An 18,735-nucleotide genomic window follows, 5' to 3' on the forward strand; every position below is an offset into this window, starting at 1 on the left:
GAGATCCACCTGCCACCTTTGATATTCACTGCTTTGGACACGCTTATCCCTGTGGACCCAGTTTATCAACCTCCTGCATAAACATAAATGTAAGGTGGGAGCACCCCTGTGCCCTCATCATCTGCTTTACCACACCTAGTGGTCCCATTTCACAAATCAAATATTCACATATGCTCCCAGGGCAAGCTGTTAGGATGCTTGCTGGGCGTCCCTTCAGCCCCTCTTCAAGAAAATCCACTGAGGATTTCCCCTGTATTCCATCTTTCTCATGCATTCACAGGCTAAATTGAAATGGATCTCAGTATAAACCAAGCGGAAAAGGCATGTTTGGAAACACAGTGATGGATGGTGTAGGTGGCACATTTACAATAAAACAAAGTCCATGCAACAATGGTCCATGTTAGGGAGGTGGGGAGTAGTAGCATGTGTGAGAGGAGGTAAATGTGACACACAGAGAGATAAAGACCACCTATCAGTTTCCCCTCCAGCATTAAGTTGTCCTTGTTTTCACTGAATGAGCTGCTTGTCACAGAGGAACTAATTAAGATGGCAACTTGTGCGACTGTACAGCTCAGCAGCGATTTAACATCTGTCCCCTATGTGTTTGCGAGCTGTTTGAAGGCAGTAATTCAGCAGACAAATCCCTGTTTCTGAGCAGCACACCCACGTTAGCTCACCTACAGGCTTGGAAAAGACAGCTCCTCTCATCTTCATTTTCACGCCCATAACCTCATTTTCAAAGGGCTTCCATGGGAGTCAAGTGATAAAAAATAAATAAATAAATGTAAGATGCACACATTTTCCAGCCCTCTTTTTAATTCGACATGAAGCTTTAGCATGGATGTGTCTGATCACTGCTGCCTAAAAACCGATCAGCTAATCCCCGTGCAAACACCATGCTGTTCCAGAAGGAAAAGCAAACATTTGGCATCTATTCCAGGCTTTTACCAACAAGACTCTTTGTACCTGCCGATAATTATCTTATGACACTACAGATCCAAGGTTCCAAGGCAACAGCCATTTATTTCCATTGTCCAGGCAGAGCAGACAGACTGTAATGATGAGACACTCTGCCTTCCTGTGCACAGCAGACTAATGATGGTGGAGGCAATGTTGTTTCCATTCGCCCACCTTTAAAATATAACCACTGGAGCTGTGGAGGTGGGATTAGCATGAAAGGTCTCAAGTTGTCACTTGTCGTAATTTGCACCTGTGTTTTGTTTTACCGTGAGTTTGAAAATGTGGTGAATGTCACACTGGTGAGCACCGACAGAATCCAGAGCTGACAGCGACATTAACAACACAGATGAACATTCAGTAATTTGGCAGTAACTTTGATTGGATTAAGTCTACTTTGCTTGCTGGTGAGAGTGAAGCAGGCTCACATAAATGCTTTCCAGCAAATTGCAAAAACTCTTCTGTTTCATAATGCAATCAAAAACATTGTTGAGTCACATATTTTTGTTTTCTGTGGTGTAGGTTAGCTTACCATGAAAAGACTTTTACACCCTTTACTAACAATCAAAAGACTGCAGGCACATGATAGTGAGTTTGCACTCAGATACATCATTTACACAGTTGAGTTTTATGGTTTGTTTTAAGAATTAATACTTTTATTGATGTATTTATTTACTTTAGTGTAGATTTTGTGATATACAAGGGCAATGTAAAGATTTTGTTAAATTGTGCAAAAAGTTAGTGGCTGTCCTACTTAAAATGTATTTTATACAAAAATATATGTTTCAAAGACTTGTAAGTTTAATTGCCATTGTATCAGGGCCAATATGAAATACTTTTTAATCATTTTACCTAGGGTTACCTATGTTTTGTGGACTTGAGACAGGTGTATTTTCACATTTGACCTAAGCTGCAGTTAAACGTAAAGAAAGTCAAATGCCAGCGACACCCTGAGGCCTCAGGAGGTGAGAGCGCGGTTGGAGGAGGCGCGCACAGCTCACGGTTTGTTGACGGGCACTGGAGCAGCGGTGTAACTGATCCCAGCTGCTGCCGTGGAGGGAATGTGAGCTATTCCCGTCCCCCCCCCCCCCACCCCCGGTGGGTTAGTCACGTGCCCTTGGGGAGCGTTCAGTCTGGTAACTGCGTCGGGAGGGAGAGGGAGCGCACAACCGAGTTTTTACACTTACATCTTTAACAAGTGCTAATCATCCGGCGGCAGATCAAGCAGATCAGTTTCGTTTTGGGGCGTTGTCGTGTGCACTCCACAGTGGTGCGTGTTACACGTCCGTCAGGCGCAGAAACTGTGTGTGATCTCCCGATGACTTACACTACTAGTCAAAACTTCTGCGCTCACCAGCTGTGATCTTTACTGCGAGCGTCACATTGTTTCCTACCGCTGCAACAAACCGACATCCAGAGCTGTCACCGCGAACTGAGGTAGGCTGTGCGTCTTTTCTGTGGGTTAAGGGGGGACACAGAGAGGAACGTGCATGCTGGCTAAATAATCACACCATTACTTTGTGCAATATGCACAACGATGGGTAGCGTAATGCGCGGATTGATGATTGGTGTGTATGACGAGCTTTTCCCGTGTGCAGAAACAAGCTGAGTGGGACTGAAAACACGGCGTCAGACCAAAGGTGCCCTCGCGATTTTCTAATGTGGTGCGTCAACATGACATCATTGACTTAATATGCGTTAATCTTCTGTTTATTTTAAAAGAGCACGGTCGGAGAACGGACTGCACCTCTGAGACCGTTCGCACCGGAATCTGAGGGGAAACTGCTTCAAGGTTGCATTGCAGAATAAGTTTTAAGCCTTGCTGAAAGATTTAGAGACATTGGTGAAGTATAATCATATAATGTGTAGTACTATGGCAAACTATGGACCGACCTGAGGCCCGTCCCTCAAAGCCACCAGAGATTCAGAAACACAGTAAGAATTATTAGAACATATTGTGTATTTTGGTAAACAGCCATTACAGCAACCATTTGTGTCATCGAGTCTGATAGTGTATGATTCCGTGTACTGTAGAGAAAACGGTATGTTAATATATAATACACAAAACAGAATAATGTGGCCACAACAAACTCACAAACAAATACAACAGGAATTTGAAACTTTCCCCTCAGGGATGTTACATCATTTTGTAGCTATGGCATGTATCAGTGTGGCTATTATGAACAGTGCTGCAGGTGACAGGAGATGCATTATGACTTTGGCTTCAGAATGACAGGGTGTAAAATGTCAGGTCTCCATCAATAATTCAGTATATCATAACAATAGGGTGCATGAGGAGTGTGTGTGTGTGTGTGTGTGGGGGGGGGGGGGGGGGTTGTCTACATTTTCTTTCCTTTAATGGAGTTTTGATACAGTTAAGTAAGTCTCCAATGTTTTTTTTTTTAACTTACTCAAAGTAATTACGCTGCTATAGTCCACATAGTCCCAGTCTAATTCTTACAGCCTCAGTAAAAGGGCTGTGATGTCAGGCATGTTGGGCACCAGTGATTCAATGTTTTATGCATGAGGGCAACTGTTATACTATCAAAAGACAGTGCATGAGCATATTGTAGATGAAATGATTTATTTTCCTACTCTTCCACCCTCTCTCGATAATGCACGATCACTGTGGTTAATGAGACAGGTCTCGGCACATGGGGCCCGGCTCTCTTAGAGACACAGTGCTGCTAACTGAGTGAAAACAACTGACACCCTCATTTATCATGCATCTACAGGGTGCTGCCTGCACTCATAGACTCTCTCTCCCTCTCTCTATTTCTCCCTCTCTCTCTCTCCCCCTGACTTGCACGCTTAGATGATAATTATTAAGCTATTATAATGATGACAAGAGCTGTGCCTTTTTCGAAGGGAGAGAAAAGGCATCAGCTTCTACTTGCTGGGATCATTATGGCTGTGACAGAGGATTGGCATTTTGGGTTGATGATGCAGCTGCAACAATTTCCCAAAATAGATGTAAACACCTACAATACTGTTTAGTGGCGTTTCTCCTGTCGACTCCTGGTTGACTTAATGCAGCTTTGTGCAAAATGTTCGTCTCTCTTAGCAGATTGTGAAACTGCTTCCAAATACCGGCCAAGTAAATGTTTGTATTAAGGACTTTGAAGCAATGTGAAGAAATTCTGCTACTGGCATGCTATAGGTCTTACTTTCACTCACATTTAATACATGGAAGTGACCCACATACTTTAGTGCATTTGTTCGTTTGGACACAGTATTACAGTATCCATTTCCTTCCTTTCAGATTTACTTTATTCATCAACGATGAAATATTTTAAAGAGAATATTGCAGAGATGATTTACTCTCAGATGAAAACAGGAAGCATCCTAATCCCAGTTATGTTGCGCCTGTCACAGTTGATTTTTAAAAGCTATCGGTCACGTTCTTTGTTTGCTTAGGGAGTTTCTCCACACATTTTAATCACTTCATCCTCACAGATCAGTTAACCAGAAAGGACACACATCCAGAGGATGTTTTTATTCAAGCTGTCTGTCAAGAGGCAATGCCAGTTTGAGGCTGAATGAGGCATTTCTCTAAGAGCCTCTTGGCCACGCATTCAGAGGGAGCCTTTGAAAAAACAAGGGGGGCCTGGCATCTTTTTTCGGTGGAAGTTGATGGACTTCCAGCTTCCTGTATACAAAATTATTGTGAAGCTATGATGTGACGATTTCGTTGGTTGTTGGTTGTGTTTATATATTTTTTGCATCGGTTACATTGGCAGAGCAACTGTGGTGCATCAGCAGGTACAGGTACTGTGTTTTTGACAGAAGGTGAAACAATTGTGTTAAACCAATCATCAATTCTACGGCACAAAAGTCATTGTTCTCAGAAAAGTCTGTTTTATTGCCATTTTATGATAACCCTTGTATACATATGTCTCTCCTCATGATTTTCCTTTTAGTCCTGAGGAATTCAATCAAATTTGTGTTCCGTAATGTTTACTGTTATCTGAGATTCCTCACCTTATGTTTTCCGTCAACATGCTGTATTAAAAAACATCTAAAATCTCAGCTTAAGTGAACAAAAGGTATTTTCTGCATCCTTCGTGCAGTGCCGCCATTTATTCAAAACATGCTCTGTTTATGTATGTGTGTGCCAAGTACATTAATGCCTGCTTGTGTCTGTGGACCCCTGCGTGTTTGAAGATATTTTTCCTGCCCAAAAGATTGAAATTATGACAGTGTGACAGAAAAACCCCAGGGTAGGCAGGGCGCAAGTGACACTGCACTAAGCAGCACCACACGTATCTCTCTGCCAGCGCAATGGCAGCAACACATAACAGCCTCCATTCAGCATCACAGTAGTGTGCCTTGCCACTCATCAGGGGTTTAATATTCAATTATGAGGGTCCTCTCGTTCAAGCCGAGTTTGATGGCACTGTGGAACAACCCTACTGATTGATGAGTGGGCATCTTAGCTAAACAGGCTCCCCTGAAGGAGGAAGAAATAAGGCAGATGGCTTGTGGGGGTGTTTATACTGACGTGGCAGGACTTTCTTGTAGTTTTACCATACACAGTAACAAGACAACAACAGTGAATCAGTGTTCAGTCAGATCAAGCTTTGAGAAAACGTAGGAACTTACTTCCCCTTAATACCAGGAATTTGGTTTGCTCTTTCTTTAGACCACGAGACACAGAAGTAAAAAAATAAATAAATACAATTTGAAATGTGTATCCACAAAAAAGAAGCATGAAGGGTTAAGGCTATGACAGTGTCATCTCGCTGCCTTCAGGTTATTACTCTGACATCGCACTGACACATGAAGCTGAGTCTGAAGTGTGCTGTAGGTCTCACCGTGCTGACAAACCTCACACAGACAGATAAAGAAGGCGAGACAGGCAGCCCAGCAGTTGCCCAGACACGATGTGGGAATAGTGACTTCTCCTCTGTCATCTCCTGGCAGATAAGATTATTCTGTAGTCAGGTATCTGGACCTTGCTGGTAGGCTGTTTCATGACTGAGAGTTGTCAGTCAGATTAACGCTATGAGCCATGGGTGGGATGGCAGTTCTGTCCTTCTGAGGACAGCCTTTAGAAAGATCTCATCCACATGCACCCCCCAACCGAAGAATGAAGGGACGAGATCAAGTCCGGTCATGGGAGGCTCTTTTCAAATAAAGTCCTCCTTCGGGAGACTGCTGACCCCTCCATGACCTTCAGGCACGAATGCATGGATTTACCCGGAAATATAAACACACACACGCACATTCATAAACACACAGGCACACACTCAGACATCCTGTCCTCTTCTTCAGAGAAGCTGAGCAAAAACACTGATATGTGGTTGGCTATCCTAAGGTGGCACATTGCATTCACCAAAGCAAGTTGAATCCCGCCTTATAATCTAAATTAACATTGTGACATTTTGAAAAGCTAAGTCCACCGAATTATCTATTAACAGTTCTGTTTTACTACAGAGTTTTTGAAGTATCGAAAACTATCACAAAACTACTGTGATACTGATGACGTCCTAAAAACCTGATTATCTGAAATGTTCTCATATTTAAGTCCCGTATTTTGTAACTACGAGAAACATAACTACGAGATGTGGAGAGGTGCTGTCAAAGCCTCCATGACACCGACTCTGACAACAGCACTGGCAGCAGTGCAGAGATATTCCCTTCAAAAGGATTTTGAGCAAGGCTTGTCCTACTGACTAGTCAGAGAAGGTCAAACCCTGCATGTCACATGCTAATGCAAAAGGCTTTGACAGAACGTCCGTATTTGACACTCTGGATGGATCGATTTTGAGTCTCATGCTACTTTGTTCCCATGTGTTGCATCTTGTAGCTTTTATATTTCAGTATTTAGGATTAATGTCCAAGCCTCTTACCAAATGTACACAGGCTGAGAGTAATGCTTAATAAATTAAGATAGGGCTGTGTTGACAATTTTCCTATTAAATAAAAATATCCTAGAGCCCAAGACATGATCCGCTGTTGTTGTATTGTGAAATTACAAAACTGTGTCTCAGCTGTTTTTAATGGATTTTAAATTTTAGAATTTTCGACCGTGTGATCAAGCAGTGTCTCCCATTGTGACGTCACACCCAACTGTGAAATAGGATGGATGTTAATTTACTTTAGTTGCCAACTACCTGATGAAGTTTTTAAATGAGCACAACAATGAACATTGTTTCTTTAATGCAGCTCAAGGAATGCGGTGTATCTGTGCTAAAGCTAAGCTAGCTACCTCAATTATATTTGGATAAAAGAAATGTTTTTTTTTTTTTTTGCTTTGTTAAAAACTTACATCCACATCCTGTTCTTCTACTTCAGATTATCCAGTTTGCCAGCTCTATCACTGTATTCACATTTCTAGTGGCTGCTGTTACGTAACTGCAGCATCAAAAGAGAATATATATACTTTTCATTAGATCGTGTTCCCATTGATTGGGGGTGAACATAGAGGCCACACCTCCAGCCATCCAGAAACTTATGAGTATTGCAAAGGATATGTTTATATTATCTGAATAGCCTGATTGTGGACAGAGGATAATTTAAGCAGTTTGTAAAGATGGATTAAGAAAAATCGTAAAAAATCTTTGGCTGTCTCTGCAAACACAGAACCAGCTGAATGGCATTAAGTCCCCTGATGTTATCACCCAACTTTCCTGGAGCTAATTTTATTAGGACAGACTGCGTGAAGCAGCATGTCCTGCATTTCGAACAGGGAGGATGAAACTGTGCATAACTGATTGATCCAACACAGGGAGAAGAGATGCCAAATTATGTTGTAGTGTTCACTGGGGAACTGCTTGAAATAATACTGACCTTTCCAAATAGTTTTTGCCCATGGGAGGAAAACAGTCATTTTTATGCTAAATACTCAGATGTGTTCCAAGAAATGAAATGTTTCCCTTTTTTTTTTTTTTACTGGACCTGAGCATTGCTTTATTAGCTCATCAGTAATCACTTCAGTCTTCAGTAAGCCCAGTCTTAGTTCTAAATTGAAATGTTCTACATAGTTTAAGCATCATTTTGCTTAGGGCATTTTTCTATAATCTATTGGATTAAGCCCAATACTATTTTTACACCCTGCCTTTGCTTAAACCGTCTTCACTGCAGAATGCTGTTTGTTTGTAAAATCATCACCTATGTATGACATGATATATCTGAACATACACTACTCATTTTAGTGCAATGGTCATTTCTTCATCTCAAACAATTTATTGAAACAAAAACAGTGGTGGTTATACCACAACAAAAAATGTCAATGTCTCAGTAACTTGTCAATTGTTAAGTCGTCGTCTTGGTCTCATGATGTCATGATGTTAAAAGCATAATGAGAAAGGACTCTTTAAATGCAAATTGTTACTGAACCAGAACATTTAGCGGTCGATTCATAGATCAGACATTATCTATGAATCACGTTGTGATTTTTGTGGTTAATCACCTTGTTCGAGAACGGCATATTATGCCATTTATACCGATGCATTAAACAGTTGGACATGTGCATTCAGAAGTTTAGAGAAGGTCAAATTAAGTTCACCTGTAACGGTCACAGTGCATTTTAGGTGCATGCTGAAATTTCACCCGAAAGTTTAATATCCCTAACCTTTTGTGAGTAGTGTATGGAAAAGACTGGCTCTGAGTGTTTTTTCTCCTTCATCAGTTTACTGTAACAATGATTACTCTATACAAAAGGTGTTTATTTCAAACCATCTTTAGTCAGAGTGGCCTTCACCTCCTGTTGCTGTGCACCGCTGTATTAGCACACTGAGATAATTCTGTAGAGGCTGTAGATGTTATACAATGATACTTTGTGAACCCTATTTTCTATATTTCTGTTTAAATAATTACCTACAAAATAATCAGCATTCCATGCAAGTACTAAAACTAGAAAAGAGGCATCCAGTTAAACAAATGGGAACAAAACATATTAATTGCCAAATAAATCACAATAAAGTAATCGTATGGCACTTATAAGGTCAAGCCCTTACAGAGTTGGAGAGAAACCCCATGATAAAGCACTACTACTGGTTGAAGATTTCAGCAAAAGCCCAGTTACTGAAGGCAGAGCTTCACGTGCATTTGCCACACACAACAATTTAAAATTGAGGAAGTGGATAGATGACTGTGTTTGTTTGTCTTCTGTTTAATTGGATTCCCTTTATCTAAGTTTAGCGTCTGCATGAAAAGCATAGTTTTGTTTTAAGTAATCTTACTGCAAAAATAGGGAAAATTGTAGAGAGTTCACAAACTTTCTGTGTCACTGTTGGTTTGAGTGGGACTTCAATGAAAATTGACATCAACCTTTGCTTGTCCTCTCTCACCAATTGTTGTACATATAATCAAAGCAGAGGAGGAGGCAGGGCAAGAGTGACATCTTACTTGATTTACTGTGATAAATTACTTCTAACCTCTTTGCGACTTGTTGACCTCTGCTGCCAAACCAGTATGTAAGGATTTTCACATCCATGCATACTCACTTCCTCTTCTGCTCCTCTCTGTCTTTCTCTTCCCTCAACTTGCTTTTGCTGCCATTGTGTAGTTCTTTTTTTATTCAGAATCAAGCGTCATGATGTAAATCTTTCCTTTGTAGTTTATAATCATCTCCCTAGCAGACCTCATCCGTTCTCCATGCGCTGCTTCCAGCTTCCAGCCAGATAATCTGTTACTGCTTCTGTGTTGATAGGAACGTTAATTATTAGGTTTATAGGGAGAGGAAACAATTTGTCACAGGCATATGGTGCTAAATTAAAAGGTCACATATGCTTTTTCAATTACCTTTGCTAGTTCCTTAACCTCATAGTCAGCCAATCCAGCTATGTGACTGACATTCCTCTGTATCTAATCAATGTTTTGTAAATTTACAAATGAATAACGTGTATAATTTCACACAACAGTGAGCCATAAGTAAAGGGATAAACAAGGCTTTTATGTTCCATATGACTGTAATCTGGTCCCTCTATGGTCTACAGCCCATGTAGTCAAACAATTCTACTGGTATAATTATAGTTGCATAAATGTATTTGGGGCGACTCAAATTTCACATTCCATGTTCATCATTTTGTAATTTCCCTTTTCTTTTTGAGATATAACGATAATCGGTTAGTGAATTGGGTCATCAAAATAAATTATAAAGTAAATAATACGTTGTATTCTTGCATGTGTTGAGTTTACTGTATAAATGACTGTAAAGCAGTTTTTGTGGCTAATACTTTGGTATTAGTGAAATATTAACTCATATGAACACTGTATGGGGAGGGTGGGCCAAGGCATAGATGCTTACAAAAATAGAACTTTTATGTAAAATACAGGGCAACAGACAGTTGCTGCACTGATGTAATGTCTTTTCACGGTAATGGCCATGATAAACATGAGTAAACTTAAAACTTTGATGCTAATTCTTCAAATATGAGAAAGTCATTTAAAGCATTATTGTCAACAGAACTTAATGACTGTAGTTGATTATCACTTTGGTTTTGGGAATCCCCTGACCCTGGAATTAAGGAGCTGACCTTTGATCAAAGCTTAATATCTGATTGAATCGTATACAGTACATAAAAGATGACAGTTGTGTATAATAAGAAGGTCTAGATGAGTGACTCACTGTCCGTCCCCTAACACTAATAAGCTCTGATCATAGACTCAGGCTCAAAGTGACCCTGAATAAGCCCTTCTGTTGTGAGAATCTACATAAGTTCCAGCATTACATAAGTTCCAGCAACGCTACTCTTCCTCCACCACCACCAGAGCTGGATTTTACTCAGAAAATCAAGACTCCCTATTCCCGATTGGACTTGCTAGTCATTGTTTGGTCATAACTAACACCTTGTTCGAGCATAGGGTTGTTCACACATATACCTGGTACCAGAACACCTTACGACTCAGGTCAGTCATCGACTTTGTGGTCATATCAACAGATTTGAGGCTGTATGTCTTGGACAATCGGGTGAAGAGAGGAGCAGAGCTCTCAACTGATCACAACTTGGTGGTGAATAGGATCCGGTGGTTGGGGAGGATGGGGTACGGACCATGTAAACACAAACTAGAGAGGGTGTGCCGGGAATACCTGGCCAAAGCACCTGTCCCTCTGATCTTTAATTCCCATATCCTGAAGAATTTCTTCTGCATTTCATGGGAGGCAGGAGACATGGAATCTGAGTGGACCATGTTTATAGAATCCACTGTGGAAGCGGCTGCTATGAGTAGTGGCCCTTTGAGGCCTTTCGAGCATGGTTTGCTCAGGGGTCACCCAAATCAGCAGACAGGTACCAGCAGGCCAGAAGGGCTGTGGCTCGAGTGGTTGCAAATGCAAAAACACGGGTATGGGAGGAGTTCAGAGATTCTATGGAGAAGGACTTTCGGGTTGGCCTCAGGAAAGTTCTGGAAAACCATTGGATGCCTCAGAAAGGGAAGACAAGGTTTGGCCTGGGCCTTATTCGGCACAGAAGGAAAATTGCTGACCCGGACAGAGGACGGTGAATGGAACACTTTGAGGAGCTCCTGAACCTGTCCAACTTGGATTTTGAAGACGAGGCAGATTCTGTTTGTGATTTTCATGGACAGGATTTCTAGGTGCAGCCAGGAGCAGGAGAGTGTCTGGTTTGGGGACCTCAGAATCTCTTTTCTGCTTTTTGCAGATGACGTGAATGTGTTGGCTTCATCAGACCGTGACCCTCAGCATTCGCTGGGATGGTTTGCAGCCGAGTGTGAAGCAGCAGGGATGCGGGTCTGCACCTCAAAGTCTGAGGCCATGATTCTTTCCCGGTTGGGAATGAATCACTACCCCAAGCGAAAGAGTTTAAGTATCTTGGGAGTTTTGTTCAAGAGTTAGTGTAAAATGTATCATGAGTTTGACATGAGGATTGCTGTACCATCAGCAGTAATGTGAACATTGTACCGAACCACTGTTGTGAAGAAGGAGCTAAGCCGCAAGGCGAAAATCTCAATTTACCACTTAATCTATGTTCCAACCCTCAGCTATGGTCATGAGCTTTGGGAATACAAATAGGGAGAAGGTTTGGAGTTCTGACATCAGAAGGGAGCTCAGAGTAGAGCCCCTGCTCCTTCATGTTGAAAGGATTCAGTCCAGGTGGATCGGGCATTAAATAAGAGTGCCTCATGAGCGCCTTCTGCTGGAGGTTTTCCAGGCACACCAAAACTGGCAGGAGACCCTGTGGTAGACCCAGAACATGTTGGAGGGATTATATATCCCATCTGGCCTGGGAACTCCTCGGAATCTCGCCAGAGGAGCTGGACCATGGGGAGAAGGATGTCTGGAAAGCCTTGCTAAACCTGCTCCCGCTACAACCCCACTGAGGATAAGCGGAAGATAATGAATTAATGAATTATGAAAAAAATCATAAAGACTCTCCTTTTGCATCATGGCTCCTTTTAGGATCCCATGGTTAATTCCTCGACTGAGGAGAGGGGAAACCTATCCCTAGAAAAGCCCAACAAAAGTAAACTCACATAACCCATGCAGCCTAAGCATCCTGGGAAAATGCTGGTAGCCTGTTCTCCCGTATCCATCACCACCACCACCACCCCTAGCATTCTGCAGCTGTGTTGAGTATATGATCTAAGATTTTAAAAAAGCATTCCCTCTAGCAGTGTGTTTGCATGTTTGGTTATCAGAAAAATACAGTACAGCGCTCTGAAAATGGCTGGGTGTTGTCTTTTTTTTATATGTGCTGAGATATGAAACTACTGTATGATGGTGATGATTGTGTTTGAATGGGTTGAGATAATGACACTGAGCCTTTATGTTAATATTTTTTTTTAACACAGCACAGCTGCCTATGTGACTGCGTAATATCAGCCTTTACACATTCACTTTTGAACTGAAGCCTATTTATTGTAGGGTATTCTGTGATATCCCAAAAGATTTTACACACTCTAGTTCATCTCATCCCCGCCGGCCAAAAGATGAAGTCCCCCCACACATAAACAACATTGCTCAAAGCAGTTCAGACTGAATTTTCCTGACTGCACGTCTTACTCTGTTGACAAGGACATTTTGATAAAATATAGCATCAGCAGTTGGCAGATTACTGTAATTATTCAGGTACTTGATATTGACTTTGAATAAGTCTGAATAAATTCAGAGAAATAAAAACAATTGTGTAAATTTGTATATTTTATAAAGTGTACTGGACTGATTAGTCAGAGCTACTTGACTGTCATTCATTCGCTCATTTAACTACTACTTTACTTGATTGCTATGAAAGGGTAAAGGTCTTAAAAACATAACAATTGTCCTTCACAATGCCTCAAAACCATTTACATTGTTATAAATGCAGCAAATCCTAGAGTTGAGGGCAAAACTTTGCATCCCCTTACATTGAAATGGCAAAAACATTTGCCATTTTGCATTTATTTTTTCATCATCATAATATTAAATGCATCTTAAGCTAATAAAAAGAATTTGTCATCATCAGAAGTAAAAACATGTTCAAATTCATTCAAAGAAATTTATAGGAAAATAATTAAAATAAATAATTAAAAAAACAATAATTGCAATGGTTTGCATGCCTCTATGAAATCTCCTCCAAAAATATAAAATATTTTATTTCCTCCCTTTGTCTTTATAACCTCCTCCTACCTCTTTGGGTATCCTCTGAGCAGCATTTGTATTCTTTCAGGTGTAATTTTAGCCCATTCTTCAAGGCATAATTGTTCTGTCCACCAGATTGCTTTGGTTTTCTGCCCACTGTAGAGCCCACTTCAAATCTATACACAGGACTTTGCGTTGTCCTGTAACATCTGAGTTGACCAACATATACTTCTTAATAAATTTCTTATACGATCAGTTGTAAGTCAATAGTTTCGTCAGTCTGCTAACGACTATGCGTTCGACCTTTGTGGTTCAGACAAAAGGTCACTTAGTGCATAGTATTAGCAGCTTTTTTCTTAAATGTGTAGAACAAATACAAAAAGAATTCTTTAGTGTGGGATTTTTCATTGATCGTGTATTATAATACAGTCCTCATCAATATTTCTCTTTGTTTTCTATTCCATTTGTGAATAACTCAATCTGAATATTTTACAGTAATTTTGTGGTGTAGTGCACCATTTGGTCCCTTAAACTAAAGTCTAAAGAAGTCTAAACAGAACTGAAAGACAGGGGCATCAGCAAGTTTGCACGTGATTCCCCAAAAACTGTAGAGAGCCATCAGTTCTTCTAGACACAAAAATGACAGTATTTGATAGAGAAGTGGACAGCATATTGAGTTTGAGTTTCTCTTCTCTTTCCCAAGAGATCTTGTCTATGCCTCCTAATGGAGTCTGGCATACACTATTAGACCCTGCTCTGACTTGAAATTCGATCCTTACTGCTTTGCATGTAAACTGTGGTCCAGAGACAGTTCAGAGACAGACTCTCTCTGCTTCCTCACTGACAGATAGTGGTACATTTCTCACTTGTGAGCCTTTGTCATCAAAGACACAATCCCAGTCTTGTCCCACTGGACATAATGTGGTATGCAGTTTGCTTAAACTTGCTCTCTGGGAGCCATTCATTAGTTTTTATACAGTATTTCTTACTTAGCACTCATGCTTCTGTTCCTTCCAAAAAAGCAGAGCTTTTATTTCAGGATTAGAGCAAATAGATCTAATTCTTCAACATTCTGACTTTCAGGAAGTATACGTGTGTTAAAAAGCTTGGACCAATTCTGTACTCTGTTGTTACTTAAAAATGCACTTGGAAACTTTGTGTTAAGTTTCTACAAATGACTGGGGCAAAATAAAGCTAAATTAAAAAGGCTGTAACACGATGACAGTAATTTATACACTTCCTGTTGTAGGTTATTTAAAATATTTAATATTTTGGGAACTCTCAAAATATTTTAGCTTTATTTTGAGAGTTAAATATTAAGACCAGTACAGCTCACGTCTGTACTGTAAATGTGAAGCTTAGCTTGGCACAAAGACTGGAAACAGGGGGGAACAGCTACGCTGTCCTTGTCCAAAAGTAACACAGTTATATAAAACTATATGTTTTTTGTTTAATGGGTACAAAAGCCTCTGTGTAAAAGCAACAAGTTGCTGTTAAGAGTATATGCTCAAAATGTGCCAGACAAATTCTTTACCAGAACTGTAATTTCCTGTAGTCATCAGTGTAAAGTTGCCAGAGAACAGCAGAGACGCAATGCAAATTGGACCTTGAAAATTAGCAGCTGTTTTACTCCTGTGGTAGATGACGAGGAGCAAATGTCAAGAAGCACAAATAAATCGCACTAAAACTGCTGCATTCTGTGTGTCTTTGTGTGTGGTACTTGCAGTGACAGTATGAGTATTTGCACAGCTACTTTTCCTTTTCATATTTTTGATTTTTAGTATTTATTGGGAGCAAAATAGTTAAATGAATTTCTCGTTACCAACACTAAGGGTGTTTAAAGTGTTTTATCAAGGTAAATCAGTCTGGGTGGATTACAACAGTCTTGCCTCCCAGTGTGCAGCTTCTGAAATAGCTTGCCTCCTTTGGCAAAAGAAAGCTTGATATAAAATTTAGATAATGTTTTAACCCATGACAACACTTTTCCATTTTTCTGCGTCCTTCTCGATTTGAGTTTTTTGGGTTTTTTTTCGCTTGGAGTGACAGTCTGAAATATGCCCTGCTGTGTTGAGTTACTTTTATTGTTGAATTAGAACAGCACTTTTATGTTTACCACTCATTGCAAACCCACATGAGATGCTAGGCTTATTCTCTATCTCTGACACTGAACTCTGCTGACAAGGGAGATGCTAATAATTAATGACATTTTTGAAATTTCTCTTAAGATGCTCTAGGAAACTGCACAAGCGGAAGAGGAAAAACATAAAATAGCTTGGAGCTTGTGGCAAAAACAAAAATTCAGCCAGAGAATCAAATGGGGTGTTTTTAAATGAGAGATTTTCCTTCCTCTCATTGAGACCGGCCAAAACATTATGTCCTATTTTATGTTCCAGCTCAGTTTAAAGAAGGGGTTGTTATCAATACAAAGCAGGACCATGTAGAGAAAGACTCAGTTTGAAAGAAATCTAATAAAAGTAAAAACAGACTTATTAATTGATGAAACCAGGTATCCTGTTCACTGACCTGAATATCCATATTGGTGATGCTATCTAAAGATGCCTGTTGGCAAGATGTCATTACATTTCAGTGATGAGTTCCTAAATGCTTATTTAAGACCAATTGACTGGTTTTCAAGAGACATTTAATTTTCCAGAAAACAATTCAGCCAATAAAGTCCTTTGAATCCTAAACGGACTTATAAAGTAGAGCAGAGTAGACTGTTGAGAGGGATGCTGGCTGGATCACAACAGAGGGATGAAGCAGATGGAGAGAAAAGCAGGAACGACACCCATAAGCTTAGTGTCCTCAGCTGCAATTACAGTGTATACACATACACACAGACATTCAAAGCCGTGGCCTTTGTACTCTTTCAGAAGAGGCCTGTTTCATAATGGACTTTGCAGGACATGACTTACTGCACCAGCCAGAGCATATTGAATTTCAGCAGCAGCAGCTCCTATAGCACTGCTGTTGAATACTGCAGTGGAACAGAGCAGAATGGGGCCCTTTTTATCTTTGCTGCTTTAGGCGGCATGTTTGTGTTAAGGATCTGTTTAGCTGCAGTTTGTTTTTTAATAACAAGCCCTTTATTAATACCCTACATGCTATTCATGTTTGTGTGTGTGTCCTGAGTGTGTGACTACGGCATGACAGGAAGCATTTTATTTTGATGCATGGCCCTGAAATGCAGGTTGACAGAAACATTCTATTCATGGTGAGAAGAAACATTTAAAGGATTAGAATTGTCTGACATTACCATGTCCAAATGTAAACATCTTTCATGCGTCCTGTGTCTCAGTGTCTTAATTAGCGTGAAACAGTGAAACAGTGAGTGATTTAAAAATCTAGACATCTTTTACATTTGCTTCTCAAGCTGATGTGTCAGTCTTTCAGGGGATATGGGACAAATTAATTATCTATATTTTATGTGATATGGGACAAATTAATTTTCTATATTTTATGTGATTGCACTTTCCCACTATTGCTAGAATTCTATTTAAGGCAGATGGCTCCATATTATTCTACTACCCATAGCTAATTATCAGTGATGAATTATCAGTGCAATTATCATTAATGCACCCCAATCAAATAACATGATATAATTACACAAGTAATGAGTCAGTTTATAACTTCATTCATAACTTATGTTATAAATTCTTATATTAATATGTTTTTGTTAATGATGTCTTATTTAAAAAATGGCTTGTGCTGTTTTAACTCATTGTAGCTGCTGTCTACAGATCAGATTCATCTGTATTCTGCCCCTTTCAACCTAATTTTTTCTCTTTGATAAATACAAATTTTTGTAGAAATCTAGCGTAATTAGCATCTAGCTCTCATAAAGCCTTGTTAGAGCCCTTTGTAGAAATAGCAAATTATAAAAGTTCAGTCAAGTGTGATGATAAATGGCTTGTGACAGCTTCTATAGTGACTTGTGTGAGTTTGCATGGTCTTATTTCTGTTTAGTGTCCATGTTATAATTACACTTAGAATCTCGTGTGCTTTGTGTATTTTGAAACGAAACACTAGATGGCACTGTGGATATACAATCCCTTGAAATCTTATTGCTTCTCTGTCCTCTCTCTCTTTCGCTCTCTCTCATCCATACAGAATCACAAATATGAATTTTGTTGTGTCATGCAAAAGGAAACTTTTTCAGTTTTGTGTGTTTTATATAGGGAACACCTTTCTACGTTTATGTGTAATCATGTGCATGTCCATGTTTTTGTTTCCAGTAGCACCTGATTCCTGTACTTTTGCTGGATATGATATTGCCAAAGGTAGGTGGAGGTGTGTGTGTGTGTGTTTGTGTGTCTGTGTGTGTGAGAGTGGTAGGTGTTTATAACATTGCAGAACAAAAATCTCTGTGTGCATGTTTGTGTCTGCTCTTGATCCCTTTAAGCAGATTGTTCCTTAGCAAAGGGCTCTGCCTCATAAACGTGTATTTTGTGTCATGCACTTAATCTGCTCCATGTTTGGGATTAGCCTCTCCGTCCACAGAGAGGATGCTTTATATCCTCTCCTCCTCCCCTTTCCTCTTCTCTGCTGTTTTCCCTTGTTTTGCATACACATCACACTTTCATTCCTACTGCTTTCCTCATCAATTGCCCCTCTTTCCTTCTAGTTTCTCTTTTTCCCCTCATTCTCTATCCTGCCTGGCCCCCAGTCATTAACAATGCAATCTTCCAGGCCTTGCCAGGCAGTTGTGAGCAATTTCAGCATCAATATGTCAGAAGAATGGTTGCATGACCAAGTGCACTGGAAAATCAAGTTATGCTGGAATATGATTGGAATCCTTTATCTATAGGCTTCAATATTAAATGTAAAATATCTTTCACATTTTAAACATTGACTCGTGGTCCGAAGCTTTGCTCAGAAAGCTTATATTTTTGATAGTATTCAGCATTTGATTGCAACAACCACCAACTGTACAACACAGATCTTCGGTTAGATATTACACAGTGTTGTTTCTATATTTTGATTAGTGAGCAATTCATCTTTGTTCAGACAACAAAATGTAAAGCAGGCACACTTTAAACGAAGCATCGATCAAGGCCACAAGGGATACTTTGCATCTATGTGCCAAAGATCTTCTGTAACTGTCCGTTTGGTATGTGTGCAGAGGAACCTTTGTTTCTTTCAAATGGCAGTGGAAAACTGTGGATTTGTGGAGTTGCCTTGGACAACTTTTTTTTTTTTTTTTGATCTGTGTTATCTGTGTTGCACATCATCACCCAATACCAAAATAATCGAGA

At 40.0% G+C, this 18,735-nt stretch overlaps 1 protein-coding gene across 4 annotated transcripts in view; it reads left to right on the top strand.

Annotated features, from left to right (window-relative positions):
* The first annotated feature begins 2,088 nt into the window (after positions 1 to 2,088).
* Positions 2,089 to 18,735, top strand: part of mid2 (midline 2) — a 127,394-nt gene continuing 110,747 nt past the window's right edge. For 2 of the 4 annotated variants that reach the window (XM_067518455.1, XM_067518459.1), the window contains exons 1-2: positions 2,089 to 2,394; positions 17,716 to 17,760. The gene's annotated coding sequence lies outside the window, so the exon portion shown is untranslated. The remainder of the gene's footprint in view (positions 2,395 to 17,715; positions 17,761 to 18,735) is intronic. The other 2 variants (XM_067518454.1, XM_067518456.1) reach the window with 1 other exon arrangement.

The sequence above is a fragment of the Channa argus genome, chromosome 10 (genome assembly GCF_033026475.1).
Source record: "Channa argus isolate prfri chromosome 10, Channa argus male v1.0, whole genome shotgun sequence".
Classification (NCBI taxonomy): Eukaryota; Metazoa; Chordata; class Actinopteri; order Anabantiformes; family Channidae; genus Channa; species Channa argus.